Raw genomic sequence first — 15,043 nt, forward strand, 5'->3', positions numbered from 1 at the left:
ATCAGAGGGTAAACCCTGTGGGGTTCTGGGCATAAAAGTTAGGTCATCGGGCTTGGCAGCAAGTACCTTTACCCACTGAGCCATCCTGCTGGACCCCATTTACTTTTGTTTTACCTTATGCATGATTCACCTGATAGTTAGTAAATTTGCTGGTTATTTTTATAACACAGACCCACAATGCCTTAGCGCTTCACTTCTTTCTGTCACTTTGACATCCCTTTCTTCAATTCTTCTGGGTTTTGCTTTATGAATTTCCTTTAGAGAACGCGACAGCTTGAATAGGAAATGTCCCCCACAGGTTCACATGTTGAATTCTTGGTCCTCCTAAGAGAGAGCACAGTGAAATCATCAAACTAAACCACTCTATGGGTGGAAAGAAAGGTTTATTTTGGAAAATTCACAACTGCCGTCGCTCTCTCTTAGAAGGCAAAGAGAGAGAGAGAGAGAGAGAGAGAGAGAGAGAGAGAGAGAGAGAGAGATTAACAGACTGGTGACTGCCATGGCTGTCTCAGGTGGTAGAGACAATAGCAAAAGGCAGGGAAGCCTTGCCAGTTTTAAAGAGTAGATATGGGGGGAGTTTCACTGCCAGAAAGGCCTGGGAGCTAGAGTTGGGGCTTTGATATGTGTTATAGGTGTGTGCTCATAGGGAACTAGATGCCCCACCCACAGGGGTAGTCAGCTGTAAGGGGACATAAGGGAAGTGACAAACAGAAACCTGCTTCACACGTTTCTCAGAAACGCTGATTCCAGGCTTTGGTTCCTCCACCAGCAACCCTTCTGTTTACTAAGTCCAAGTCCAACCTAAGCTGAGCCCAGACTATTATTTTGGGGCTTGAATGCCCACTTTGGACCTAATAGTCCCCAGCTGCTGATGCTCTTTTGGGAGGTGGTAGAAACTTTAGAAGATGAGGGCTGACCTGTAGGACAATAGGTCCCTGGGTGGGTGGGTGGGGATGCTCTTGTTCCCTTTCTGCTGCTGTCTAGCATGATGTGAATACCATCTGCCGCCACATGTCCCACCACTGGGCTCTTTCTCAGAATCAGGATCAGTGGAGCCAGGGATGTTGGACTAAACCTCTGGAAACACGAGCCCAAATAAAGCCTTTTCCCCTTTAAGTTGTTTTTGCCAGATAGTCTGTCAGAGGGGAGCAAAGTCTGACTAATACAGTCAGGGAATTATTTGGTCAACTTTTAAATTTCATGACTAGCTTCATATCTTAGGAATTTTCTTGCTGTGAAGAGACACCATAATCATGGCAACTCTTACAAAGAAAATATTTAGTTGGGGTGGTTCTTTTACAGTTTCTGAGGTTCAGTTCATTATTGTCATGACTGACGGGAGGATGGTGGCATGCAGGTAGACATGGTGCTGGAGTAGCAGCTGAGATTCCAATAGTAGCTTAGATGCCTACATCTTGCAGGCAACAGGAAATGGTCTCTGACACTGAGAGTAGCTTGACCATAGGAGACCACAAAGCCCAACTCCACAGTGACATACTTCCTCCAACAAAGCCATGGCTCCTAATAGTGCCATTCCCTATGGGAGCCATTTTCTTTCAAACTACCACATTCCATTCTCTGGCCTTCAAAGGCTTGTAGCCATATCATAATGCAAAAATGCATTCAGTCTAACTTCAAAAGTCCCCATGGTCTATCATAGTCTCAAACTTATTTACAGCCGGGCAGTGGTGGCTCATGCCTTTAATCCCAGGACTCAGGAGGCAGAGCCAGGTGGATCTCTGTGAGTCTGAGGCCAGCCTGATCTACAGAGCGAGATCTAGGACAGGCACCAAAACTACACAGAGAAACCCTGTCTCAAAAAACCAAAAAAAAATGTCTAAAGTTCAAAGTCTCTTCTGAGATTCATGTAATCTCTTAACTGTATCATCTGTAAAATCAAGATCAAAAAGCAGATCACGAGCCGGGCGGTGGTGGCGCACGCCTTTAATCCCAGCACTCGGGAGGCAGAGCCAGGCGGATCTCTGTGAGTTCGAGGCCAGCCTGAAACCCTGTCTCGAAAAACCAAAAAAAAAAAAAAAAAAAAAAAGCAGATCACATACTTCTAACATATCATGTTAGATATACATTACCATTCCAAAATATAGGGAAGGAGGGAGCATAGTGAGGAAATACTGGTCCAAAGCAAGATCAGTAAAATCAGCTAGGCAAACTCCAAATTCTGCATCTCTATGTCTGATGTCAAAGCACTCTTCAGATCTCCAATTCTATTCAGCTGTTGACAACAACACATTTCTTTCTCTTGAGCTGGTTCCACTCCCTGTTAGCAGCTCTCCTCAGCAGGTATCCCACAGCTCTGGCATCTCCAACATCTTGGGGTCTCCAAGGCAATCCAGGCTTTAACTTCACAGCTCCATGCAATGGCTTCTCTAGTCCTCCATTCAGGGACACCCCTGACACAAGCCTGACCTCAGTGGCTTTCCTTAATCTCAAGGGCAAATTCTATAACCCATTTCTTCTGTCCTTAACTCTAAAGCCAGAAGCACATGGCTGAAGCTGCCAAGTTCTGTGGCTTACTGGGGCTGAAATATGGTCCCCTCATTCAATTACATCTTCACCAGCTTTCTGCCTTTCACTGCTAAGCTTGGCTGTCCTGAAACTTGCTCTGTAGACCAGTCTGACCTCAAATTCAGAGATCCGCCAGCTCTGCCTTCTCAGTCCTGGGATTAAAAGTGTGCACCACCATACCCAGCTCTAAGCTTTTCTTTAATTCCTTTTCACAAATTGGAAACTTAGCTGGGTGAGATCTTACCCTGAGGTCACCACTCTCTTTATTCCATTTCTTAATCTGTTTATCTCCTTGAACACAGGATTTAGCTCCATTACACTTCCTCATGCTCTTTTTCTCCTCAAAATTTACATTTTGTAACTTACCCTGCTCAGCTTGCTCCTTTTCATTATAACTCTTTATAAGCATGAATACTAGTAATCACACAACTGAGTCTATACTAGGCTGCTTTGAGATTTCCTCTGCCAAGGGAATTAATCCAGAACTCTTCACTTTAGCCTCAGGCAGACTTTTCAGACAAGGGCAAAAGGCAGCCACTTTCTTCACCAAAATATCACAAGAACGATCTCTAGGCCACATACTAAAATTCTTCTCCTCTGTAACCTCTTGATCAGGTGCCCCCACAGTTCATCAAATCACGTTCAACACCACTGTCTTCCATGCTCCTACTAATATGACCCATTAAGCAGTGCTTAAAGCATTCCACTGCTTTCCTAACCCAATGTACCAAAGTCCAAATTTCTCCAAACAAAAACAGGGTCAGGCCTATCACAGCAATAGCCCAGTCCCTGGTACCAACTTTTGTCTTAGTTAGGGTTTCTGTTGCTGTGAGGAGACACCATGACCACAGCAACTCTTATAAAGGAAAACATTTTACTGAGGTGGTGGCTTATAGTTTCAGAGGTTCAGTCCATTATCATCATGGCAGGGAGCATGATGGCATGCTGGAGGAGTAGCTGAGAGTCTTGCAGGCAACAGGAAGTCAACTGAGACACTGGGAAATATCCTGAGAATAGGAAACGTCACAGCTCACCCCCACAGTGACACATTTCCTCCAACAAGGTCATACCCACTCCAAAAAAGCCACACCTCCTAATAGCGCCACTCCCTATGATATTATTGAGTGTGTGGTACACTCAAACTACCACACCCCGTATCCTTGTGAATTCTCTACATTCAATAAATTAAGTTCCATTCTAGCTACACCTTTCCTTAGAAGACTAATATAAAAACACAGGTGAAGATTCAGGTGAAGGTGCTGGAACTAATGTTAATCTTGCACGGCATTCTGGGTAGGATTTGGTTTGCTCAGAAGATGCTTCACGGTCCCATGGTAAAATTTGTCCTCTCTAAGCGATGAGAGCTTCTTCTTGCAAGTGCAAAAGCTAGTAGGAAAGTTGTGCAAAGGCCAAAGGCTCACCGTCGGAAAGCAAGTAGAACTTACATCTGCTTCAGGATCATTTTTAATGAGTTTCTTTTTCCATTTTTTTCCCCACCCAGCTCACATTATCCCAGTCTTAGGTTTAGAGAGGAAGCATCAAACATGCGTAAGTTTATGTTATTACAGAAACAAAGCATGAGATTGTTTGTTTAATCATTTAGAATCAGGAACATAACTTTCTTCAACTTGTTATGATTTCTGTGGTGAGTCTTTAGAACCTGACCTTGCAAAGGAGGAAAGTGCAAGAATAAAAATCCATAAGTGATTAACCCATTTCATTTTTCCCTTCTGAGATGTACAGAGCAGGAAACTTGTATTTCGGTGCATCAAGAAATGAGATGGTGTGGTCTTTGAACCTTCTGAGACTTTCAGGGTCACTTGCTATTTATCTGGTTAAAATCAAATTACCAACCAGCTAGAGGGAAATGATTGGTACAACCTGACATTGTAAAACTCTGTGGCTCAGGACAAGCAGGGTCATCTTGATGAATGACAGAGACAGAAACTGCCACAATCAAAAGCATGGCAATAGTTCTTATCAAGTTTCTATAATTGCTATAAAATGGTTTTCTCTGTTGCCTAGTAGATGTATCTTTGGGGTCTCTACTTTGTGGCTCTCTCAAAGGATATACAAGTCCTTTGAATCACAGCATCAAAACTCCTGGTGACACTTTTTAAAACCTTCTTTTTGCTTTAGGAGGTCTCACATTCCACAGTAGGGGAATACATACAGGGCTTAGAAATAGTAGGAAAACCGTGTGTGCCCATAAACTAACATTTCTGCCAGGGTGCTAAAGTATCCCTGTAATAGCACAAAGGGACACTGATGACCACATCAGGCGACATCAGAAGAACTGTGGACACTTTACATCTGTAATCTACATGAGCTATTAATATTAGATCTTCTGAATCATAAGTACTTAGGTAAAGGCTATGTAATCCATTGCAGCGTTTTTGGTTAATCACAATAATCAATTGGATAAGACGTAGAACCACCTAGGAGACAGGCCTCTGGGCATGCCTGTAAGGGGTTATCTTAGTTACACTGATTGAGGCAGGAAGACTCAGGAGCAAGAAGGTAGATACACAGTTAGTATAACAAAGATTATATTTTATTATGCTGAGGGTCATCACACAAGGTTCATACTATAAATTCCTACTCATGGTTCTAAGACTATCTCCCCAAGGCTGCTCACCTGTATGACATATTAGATGAAGAGGTCTAGTCTCTAACAGAAGTCTCTGATTTGAGGGTCAGGGTCCTGGGGGGTACTCTCTAGCCACAGGGCAGATCAAGATGGCATCTTTCCAGATGTGCAAAGCAGAGCATTGCTCTTGGTCCCTGCTTATATACTGTCCAGTGGGCGTCATGGGGTTCTAGGGCTGTGTCTGGTTATCTTGAGTGAATGATGTCACTGAGTTCTGGTTAGCAGGTGCAGCCTTGGGTGTAGTGGGGATCCCAACTAAGCTGTTTTTACATGTCTTAAACCTATGTTTTACTGTGCTCATTACAAAGACTAGTTCACTGTGGGCAACAGCATTCCCGGGGCTGAGATCCTGGCCTGGATAAAAGGGAGTGAACTGAACACAGGTATTCATTGCTTTTCTTCCTGACTATAGATGCCTGAGGCCAGCTGCTTTAACCTGCCGCCTAGACCTCCTTGCCACGGTGCAATGGACTGCACCCTTGAACTGTGAGCCGAAGCAAACCCTTTCCCTCTAAAGTTGCTCCTATGACAGCAACAGAAAAATCAACAGTAATGAAGACATAAGGGTTCAGGCTTTTCCTTCCTAAATCTTATCTTGAATGAATACTGGGGTTGAAAAAGCACTGGCTCAGAATATTTCCCCTACCTTCTGATTTCTTGCACATTGAGAATGGAAGCCCTTCTGTGTTCATTAGAATGAACTTTTAAACTATATTTTCTTCAGGTTGTGCTTCTCAAAACAAAAACAAAAACACAACAACCACACACAAAAAAAATAAATAAATTTCTGGTCCTGTAATATGGATTTTTTTTTTCTTTCAGGGTCCTTTGTGTCTCTGAACACATTCTTCACTAACCCATTTAATCAGATACTGCTATGGGCAGCTGATTTTTCTTTGTGGGTGTGTGGGAAATGGGGCAATTTTGATGAATTAGCTGACTTCATCAACATGGAGACTGGTGCTTTAAAAATCAAAGACTAAATCAACTATGTAAAGTACTTCTGTGCCTCAGGCTGGATCTGGACAGTTTTGCTCGGTTCTCCTCCCAGGAGCATCTCAGAATGCTGTCCTTGGCATAACTCTGGCAATTTCTCAGTGATTACTTGAGAATACTGTTCAGATTGCCCCTCTATCTGTTGCTGTGACCCCAGAGTAGCAAACCTAACATTTCACACTGCCTTGGAGGCTTGTTTAATTGATACTCGAAAGCCTGCCAGGGCCTCTCATCAAGCTTTTTCTTAAACAGACCTTTAAGAAAAAGGTCTCAGTTTGTAGCTATACGCAGACAGTCTTTCCATACTATGGAAACCTCAGTTTGTAGCTATACGCAGACAGTCTTTCCATACTATGGAGAACACCAGGACCCTCTACAAGCATAGATCTTCTGGTAAGGTGCCCAGCACACTGGTGGTACATTTATCAGACACAGTTGAACACATCCAGTATGAGTTGACTTATAAAAGGCATTGTGACTTTATCTGGAGAATATGAAAATGAAATGCTGATTTTAAGGAATACTCAAGGCAATCAAAACAACCATTTTTCATAGAACCAAAGTGTTCTTCTGAAAGAAAATCATAGAGCTGAGCATAAAAAGAAAGGTGTGTTCTTGTTGAGAATGGTTCTTTCCAAAACATTTACTAACTTGCTGCTGAATGAAGCGAAATGCACAGAACACAGGTCTAATCAAACAGTTCTTACCCACCTAGTTTGGCTAATTCTGGTTCGGAAGGACCCCCCCTTCCTCAGCTATGCATACAGAAGTACATGAAATGACAGAAGAAATGACTATCCCAGATAGGAAGTTCCACCAACTGGGGACCAAGTATCCAAATACTTGGTTAATCTCATTCAAACTACCATATCATGTTTTGCTTGATTTCTCTTGAAACAAGGCTCTGAGGTCTCCACAGAGCCAGCATTTCTTGTGAGAAGAACACATATACCTCTTCTGCTTCAAATGATGCGAGGATTTCTCCTCAACCAAAGAGAACTTGAAGACAAAGCATGCTGTCATCTTTTCATTAACGTTTCTCTTTAAACAGAGACCTGCCAGGACCCACCACAGAAATACATATCACATCTTCCTTTCCTAATTTCCAAGTGCTGAGAACGTCCTTGATGTTGCAAGATGACTCATCTGCATAACGCAGTCTGGTAATTATCATGAAGGCCTTGTAAGGTACTAGAAAACTAGGGGCCAGAATTTAATTAAGCAGAAAATACTAAAATGTACTGGAAAAAAAACAAAAAACCTACAAAGTTCTCAAATGCTTTGGAAAGAAGATGAAACCAGACCCTTGCTTTCATAAAGTGTCCGGTGTGCATAGTTCACCTAACATTTCTGTAAACAATACACACATCCTCATCTAACCTGTCTTGTTCCTTTGATGGCACATTAAATACCATGGCTTCCCATTTCTGTTGTACTGTACTTCTGAGAACAGCGTAATATGAGAGTAGTATTTTATATTTTTATGCTTATCTATTAACAAACACATACAACATCCACTGTACGGCATGTGTTATATACCAGACATGGTGTTTTCAAAAATGAACAGGATATAGAATCTGCCTTCAAGAACCTCATGACTTAGTAATAAAACTATGTTAGGCTTGTAGCCAGAGTGGCACCTGAGGTTTTAGCTATTTGCAACATAAAACAGTGGTAGTGTTTAGAAAGAGCAGGACTTGCTATCCACTCTAGAAGACAGAGCTCTCCCACATGCAGGGGGTGCTGGTCTGGTGCCCTGGAGCCTTTTTTCTTCCCTCTCACACTCATCATGTGCTCTTGTGCAAGTCAGTGACCTTCCCGAAGCTTCGACTTCTTCATCCACAGCACAGATGACCTGCTGACCTCATGCACTCATCATGGAGTCAAATAAGAAAAGCCCTGGAAAAGGTCTGAAGGACATGCCAGGCATTTGTTGGCTCCACGAAAGCAGGGAATCTGGTCTGCTTTGTTTGGCTTCCTGTCATTGAAAGGAATTCCTGCACCTTGATATACTCGTGGTACATATTTACTGAATGAATGCACAGGGTAACAAAAGAAATTGCCTTTTCACTTCAAACAATTCAAAATTATGGCAAATTGATTCTTTGCTATTTTGTAAAAGAATGTGTGTGTGTGTGTGTGTGTGTGTGTGTGTGTGTGTGTGTGTGTGTGTGTGTGTCTGTCTGTCGTCTAGCATCACCATGTCACGGGGATGGAAATAATCCACAAAAGCATAATGTCCGTCCTTTTAGGGTGACTTGAATGCCTTTGATTCTGTCCTTTCTATGTGCTTCTGTGTCTAGCTTGTCACAGATCATAGTCACTGGGGAGGTGCTCTTTGGGCCACCTAGCAGAATGTTCTTTTACTCAAATGAAACTCACCCCTACCTAAAGTCACTAAACAATTCTCCCCAGGTCCTCAGTCTTCAAGTGCTTGAATGAAGCCATCACCTTTTCCCCTTCTCAGATTTCTTATGTCTAGACTAAACGAAATGATTTCTCATTCATAAACTTACAACACTAACTATATTTCTGGTTATTAAGTTAGGAATATACTTATTGTTAAATAAATAAAAACTTTTACTAGTATGTATCTGCTCCTATGCAGTAGCCTCTTGCTTGCAAAAGTGGACAGAGCTGGTCCCACTTACTGGCAGGAGCCTGAAAAATGCTGACAAGCATAAAATAAACATAAGGGGACAGAGAAAACACCTGCTTTGTATTTAGTCATGTCCAGCCTTACATAAGACAAATGTCATTTTAGCGATGCCATGGTAGGAAAATCTAGCATCTACCTAAAGCTCTACCAAGAATGAGTTAAGTAAATCCTGTTACATACTCAGTGAAATATTACTACTACTAAAAGTTTTTGCTTGCTTGTAAGTATTGGTCCCTCCTTTGCAGAAAGGGGAAGAGGATCATAACAGTTCTTTGAAGAACTATCATTTGTTTGCCAAGCATTCAGTATAGCATGGAGCAGTTCAAACTGTAAACGTTTTCTATTCAAAGTTAATTGTAAAACTGCACCAGAGACGATGACTGTGTGGAGGAATCAGGGCACCTTCCCCAGGTAAGTGCTCTTCGGCCTGGTTCCCTGCTGCCGAGGGCTAGACGAGGAGGTTGTCAACCTTGCTGGATGGACTCCAGACTGGCAATGGTGGTGGCTCCTGATTTAGCTCTGTTGTTGGGGTTTTTCTGGCTCTTTTGTTGGGGGGCCTGCCACCCAGCTCCCAAATAAATCACACATGGAAGCTTATTATTACTTACAAATGCCAGGCCTTAGCTTGGCTTAATTTCTAGCCAGCCGTTATCCCGTCTACCTTTTGCCTGTGGGCTTTTCCTGTTCTCTTACTCTGTAATCTTACTCTTACTCCATGGCTGGCTGTGTAGCTGGGTGGCTGGCCCCTGATGTCTTCCTCCTTCTCTGGCTGCTAGATCTCCAAATCCCCTTCCCAGATTTTTTTTCCTTATATTTATACTCCTGCCTGCCAGCCCCACCTGTCCTTTCTCCTGCCTTGCTATGGGCCAGTTCTTTATTAGACCATCAGGAGTTTTACACAGGCACAGTAACACAGCTTCACAGAGTTAAACAAATGCAACATTAACAAAAGTAACACACCTTAAAATAATATTCCACTACAAGCTCTATGGTAGGCATCTGGGGACAGCAGCTGGATTGGTGCATGTTTAAGATGGCAACAGAGGTACACAGAAAGGGTCAGCAGCTGAAACCATAAATGAAGAAGAAGCTGTGGCGGTTTGAAAGAAAATGGCCCCCAAAGGGAGTGGCACTATTAGGAGGTGTGGCTTTGTTCGAGTGGGTGTAGCCTTGTTGGAGGAAGTGTGTCACTGTGGGAGTGGGCTTTGAGGTCTCCTATGGTCAAGCTATCAAGAGATCATTTACTGTTTCCTGCAAGATGTAGGAAGGACTCTCAGATACTTCTCCAGCACCATGTCTGCCTGCATACCTCCATGCTCCCTGCCATGATGATAATGTACTGAACCTCTGAAACTGTAAGTGAGCACTCCACCCCAGTTAAATGTTTTCTTTATAAGAGTTGCAGTGGTTATGGTGTCTCTTCACACCAATAGAAACCCTAACTAAGACAGAAGCCTTCCAGTTAGGGTGCTGAGTCTAAGAGAGGAAAGGTGGGCTTCCAGTACAAGATGAAGCCTGCTGGGAGCAAAGGCCTTATTCATCTCACAGCCATGCTCACCAGGAAGGTCTGAGGGCATGCAGAAAAGAACAGGGGCTTAAATACACATGATACAGTACTATCCAACTAACCACCAATGTCAGCTGGGATCAGTTGAAATTTCCATTTTGGGATTGTTTTAGTGTGCTTATAATTGACTGTGATGCAATTTAAAGACTAACAGGAAGCAAAGAGCCAGGCCAAGCTAGCCTGTTTGCCATTTGCAGTCAGAAAGTAGAGGAGCCCAGAGCCAACAAACTGAAGCTTCCTTATTACTGTGTGATAGTAAACATTCAAACACCATCATAGAAACTCACTCCAAAAATCCCCCCCATTGCCGTGTGTGTGTGTGTGTGTGTGTGTATGTGTTAAATGTATTCTACTTGCCATTTCAGAGTTCCCAAAGCTCCATCTTCCAGACTAAATGTCAAGCATGAACTGAAAGACGTTAGCTGTTTTGTCTGGCTGGTGCCACACTCTGTGGGTGGATGTCTGTAAGGTTCTAGTGAAGGAACAGTAGCACTAGATGCTTAAGGGATAGTTTGAGTAGCTGCTTAAGCATCAGACAGAGAGAGCTGGGATGCACAGGGCCTGTGTGTAAGCTCCTACTGGGTTATACCTTGCCCTGGTATGTGATCCACAGAATAAAAAACAAACGAACAAACAAACAAAAAACAGCTTGCAAGTGAAAGCTAAGAACACAGATGCTGTGGAATAATCCTTCTGTACACTGTGAATATATGTCACTGTGATTGGTTTAATAAACAAGCTGACTGGCCAATAGCTGAGCAGGATAAAGTTAGGTGGGAAAGTCAAACTGAGAATGATGCAATGAAGAAGGGCAGAGTCAGAGGAGTCGCCAGCCAGACAGAGAGGGAGAAAGAGATGAATGTGCAATGCTAATAAAGGTACTACTACGTGACAGACTGTAAATAAGGAATACAGGTTAATGTAAATGTAAGAGCTAGCTAGTAATAAGCCTGAGCTATTGGCCAAACATTTATAATTTATATTAAGCCTCTGAGTGGTTACTTGGGAGTAGGTGGTAAGGACAGGAAAGCTCCACCTACACACAGACTTAGGAATGATTGTGTTAATTTGAAAAGAGCCACACAGAAAACTGGGACAAAGAAAACTGAACCCAATTTAAGACAAAAAAAATAAGAAAAATATTATAATAAGCAGTAACCTTCAAATTAGCTAGGGAAAACTGGGAGCTAATGCAGGAAGAGGGTGGGAGAGGGTCCTGATTGGCAGGAGGACACTGGCCTGTACTTCCCATAGTCTAGCTTGGGCTTCTGGAATGCTCACCCTCTTGCTTGGCTTCTGAAACTCCATCGACAGAGGAGGAAACTGTCCTTGAGGAATGGTACTTTGTTTCCTTGGGTGACCTTTGCTGGTAACAAATGCAGATGTGTGTTTCTGTCTTTGTGTTAGCTAGGTGATAGATTATCCTATTTGGGAAAGAAAGTAGTCAAGTTGCAGCAGCAATATATCATTTTATGCATTCTAAGATCTGAGCCCCATAGCAGTTTTTCTGTCTCACCAACTTGTTCTTGCCTTGCTGCTGAACACATTGGAATGCAGCCAGGTTCCCCAGGCCAGACACATTAAGTATTCCTGGTGTATCCTCAGAGACAAGTCTTGGTTTTACTGCTTCCTCCTGGGCTGGCTGATATAGGTCCTAATCAACTGGAAAATAAACTGTGCCGCCTCAAGTCTCCAGCCAACAACGGACCCCTGCTCTGGCATCCTAAGAGCTGCCAGCTCTCCCCTGCCAGCAGGCCAGGGACACTTCACCCCGTTTCCTCCCTACTCTTTTCTTTATCTTCTCTCTACCTCTGCGGTGATGCCTCTGGGTCTTCTCCAGGTTCAGTCTGTTTCCAGACTGTTCTTGTTTACTTAGATGATTGGGTACATCCCTGATGTGTTTCCTTGCTGGTTTTTATTCTTATTTTTTCATGAAAAACTTCTTTTTTTTTTTTTTTTGGTTTTTCGAGACAGGGTTTCTCTGTGTAGCTTTGCGCCTTTTCCTGGAACTCACTTGGTAGCCCAGGCTGGCCTCGAACTCACAGAGATCCGCCTGGCTCTGCCTCCCGAGTGCTGGGATTAAAGGCGTGCGCCACCACCGCCCGGCATGAAAAACTTCTTAATAGATGGTATCCTCTTAAGCAAGCAGAAAGAACAAACTTGGATGCTTTCTTTCATATCTGCCTCATCTCCCCAAGAAGTTCCTTATCCCCAGAAGGGAAATATATAATACCCACCACTAAATGAATAAATACGTGGATGCTCAATTCTTCTGACAGCATTCTCTTGATTTATTTTCTTATTCCTTTGTCCAGTGCCTTATTTCGCCTATTGTTTTCTCCCTCGACTCTGTCTTCAAGTTCTTTCTTCCTTTGGGGAGAGGTGCCCTCTATCTTTAAAAATGCTAGTCTCTAATCCAGCAGTTCTCAACCTCTGGGGTGTGACCATCAGAAAACACTTATTTCCATTGGCCTTAGGAACTGAGATACTGCTCAATTAAAAAAAAAGTTGCAGTTGTAAAGTAGCAACGAAAATCATTTTACAGTTGGGGGTCACTATAACATGAGGAACTATATTAAAGGGTCGCAGCACTAGGAAGGTTGAGAATCTAATGTGAAATGAAAAAACATGAGTAAAGGCTAAATAAGAGCAAAGCAACCTGACACTGTGCGTCTCACTCATTTACTCAACTTGTTGGACGTCCCTACTGCATGTGTCCCATCCGGTTCAGACAGAGAACCTATTGGATTAATAAACCAACCAACAAAGAGCTCCAGCTATGGCCGTATGTATAACAAGGCTAAGCCAGTGGTGTCTTGATGGGAAGACCTGCCATTGGTCCTTCCAGAAAGATGACTTGGCCCTTAACCCCCCTTGTCTGATGGCTTTCCTTAGGCCCATGGTCCCATCCTCATCTTTCTTCTCAGCTTCCTTGTAAGGGCCCACTATGATCATATGACCACCGGCAGCAGTCTGGCCCCAGTTTCCATCACATGACCACCCTGATAAGGCTCACAGGCTATGATCTTCATCGTATATCCTTGGCCTTAGACATTATTACCCATTTCCCCATATATTCTACACCCTCCTCTTCACCTCCAGTTTCCCTAACTGCTCTGACATGAGCCTTCTTTACACTTCAGTTTCCAGGGACCAGTTTCACTCATGCCTTGCTTCAGCTACCCCATCTCTCCATTCCTGCATCCCAAGTTGTATTCAGATTTCCATTCCCATATTCCTACAACCAGCTTTCAGGGGCAGATGAGCAGTGTGGTGGTAGAGGACTCTACGCTCAAACAGGTCAATCCCTTGAGATTTAGAGCTATTTGCCTGTCACCTTAAGTTCCATAAGTACATTATCTGTGAGTTTTGAATTGGTGCTCTGTCCATTGGTCTACTGGATCTGACCATAACAAAACACCACAGTCTGGGTAACTTTAATAATAGAAAAGCATCTCCTCACAGAGACTGGACATTTCCTCAGAGGGCCACAGACATGTTTCAGATCTGTCTTTTTGACTTGCAGATGGCCACTCTCTTCTTGTCACATGGTCACCCTTCTCTGCTCACATCCACCCACTGTTTCTCTGTGTATTAATTTCCTCTCCCCGTGAGAACACTGGTCGTATAGATTAAGACTTACCCAACATGACCTCGTTTAACTTAATAGCCTCTTTAAAGGGCCCATTTCCAAATACTCTGAAGTACTGGGGACCAGGACAGTTAGTGAAGTCAGATGAAGGCTCAGTGTCTCAGCAAACTCTGGTCCTACTTCTTGCTTCCTTTCCGTGACATGTTCTCAGCTAGCAGCTCCATAACTCTAGGTCTGCCAGACAGCTAGCAGCACCCTCTGCCCCCACTTAGGAAGCACCGGTGAGGTGCTGGAGGGTCCGACCATTCTTGTCCAGGGATGGCGCTACCACTTCATGTTTGGAGGCATCTGGCAGGGCCGAGCCTTGTACCCTTCCAAAATCCAGGTGTCTGACTGAAAAAAAAAAAAAAAAAGAAATAGAAAGGAAAGGAAAGGAAAGGAAAGGAAAGGAAAGGAAAGGAAAGGAAAGGAAAGGAAAGGAAAGGAAAGGAAAGGAAAGGAAAGGAAAGGAAAGGATGTAACTGCTTCTAGGTATGGTAGAGGAGAAAGTTCATTGTAGATAAAAGGGAGAACATAGTCAGAGGCAGCGACATCTGGGAGACTCTGGAGTGGACATGACCAGACTGAGATGGGTCATGTGGGGATAGGAGGGGAGGAGAGAGAGGAGAAAGGGGATGGGGAAACCAGGTGCAGCAGCCAGGAGGCCAAAGGTCCAAAAGCGGGTGGGTAATCAAAATGTCTGGATTATATAGAGAAGGGTCTCTGGGAGAAGGGTGGCCCAGCCCCTGGGCTGGAGAGTTCAGGGTAGAGGGCAGGGTATGCCAGCCACACCCTATAACAGATAGGGACTGATGGATATATTAAATAGGCGCCTCAGCCACTTGTCCTGGGTTTGAAATTTAACAGGGTTCTGTGTATTCTGACTGATGGTGCAATTATTTGGTCCACAGACCAGGTTCGAGAAAGGAAGCTGATGTCCCTTTTTGAGAATTTGACTAAAGCCATGGAACTTCTCCTCTGAGAAGGTGACGTGCACAGTGTGGTGGTCTGAAT

Source organism: Peromyscus californicus, unplaced genomic scaffold (assembly GCF_007827085.1).
Source record: "Peromyscus californicus insignis strain IS unplaced genomic scaffold, ASM782708v3 Scaffold_11__1_contigs__length_118956290, whole genome shotgun sequence".
Classification (NCBI taxonomy): Eukaryota; Metazoa; Chordata; class Mammalia; order Rodentia; family Cricetidae; genus Peromyscus; species Peromyscus californicus.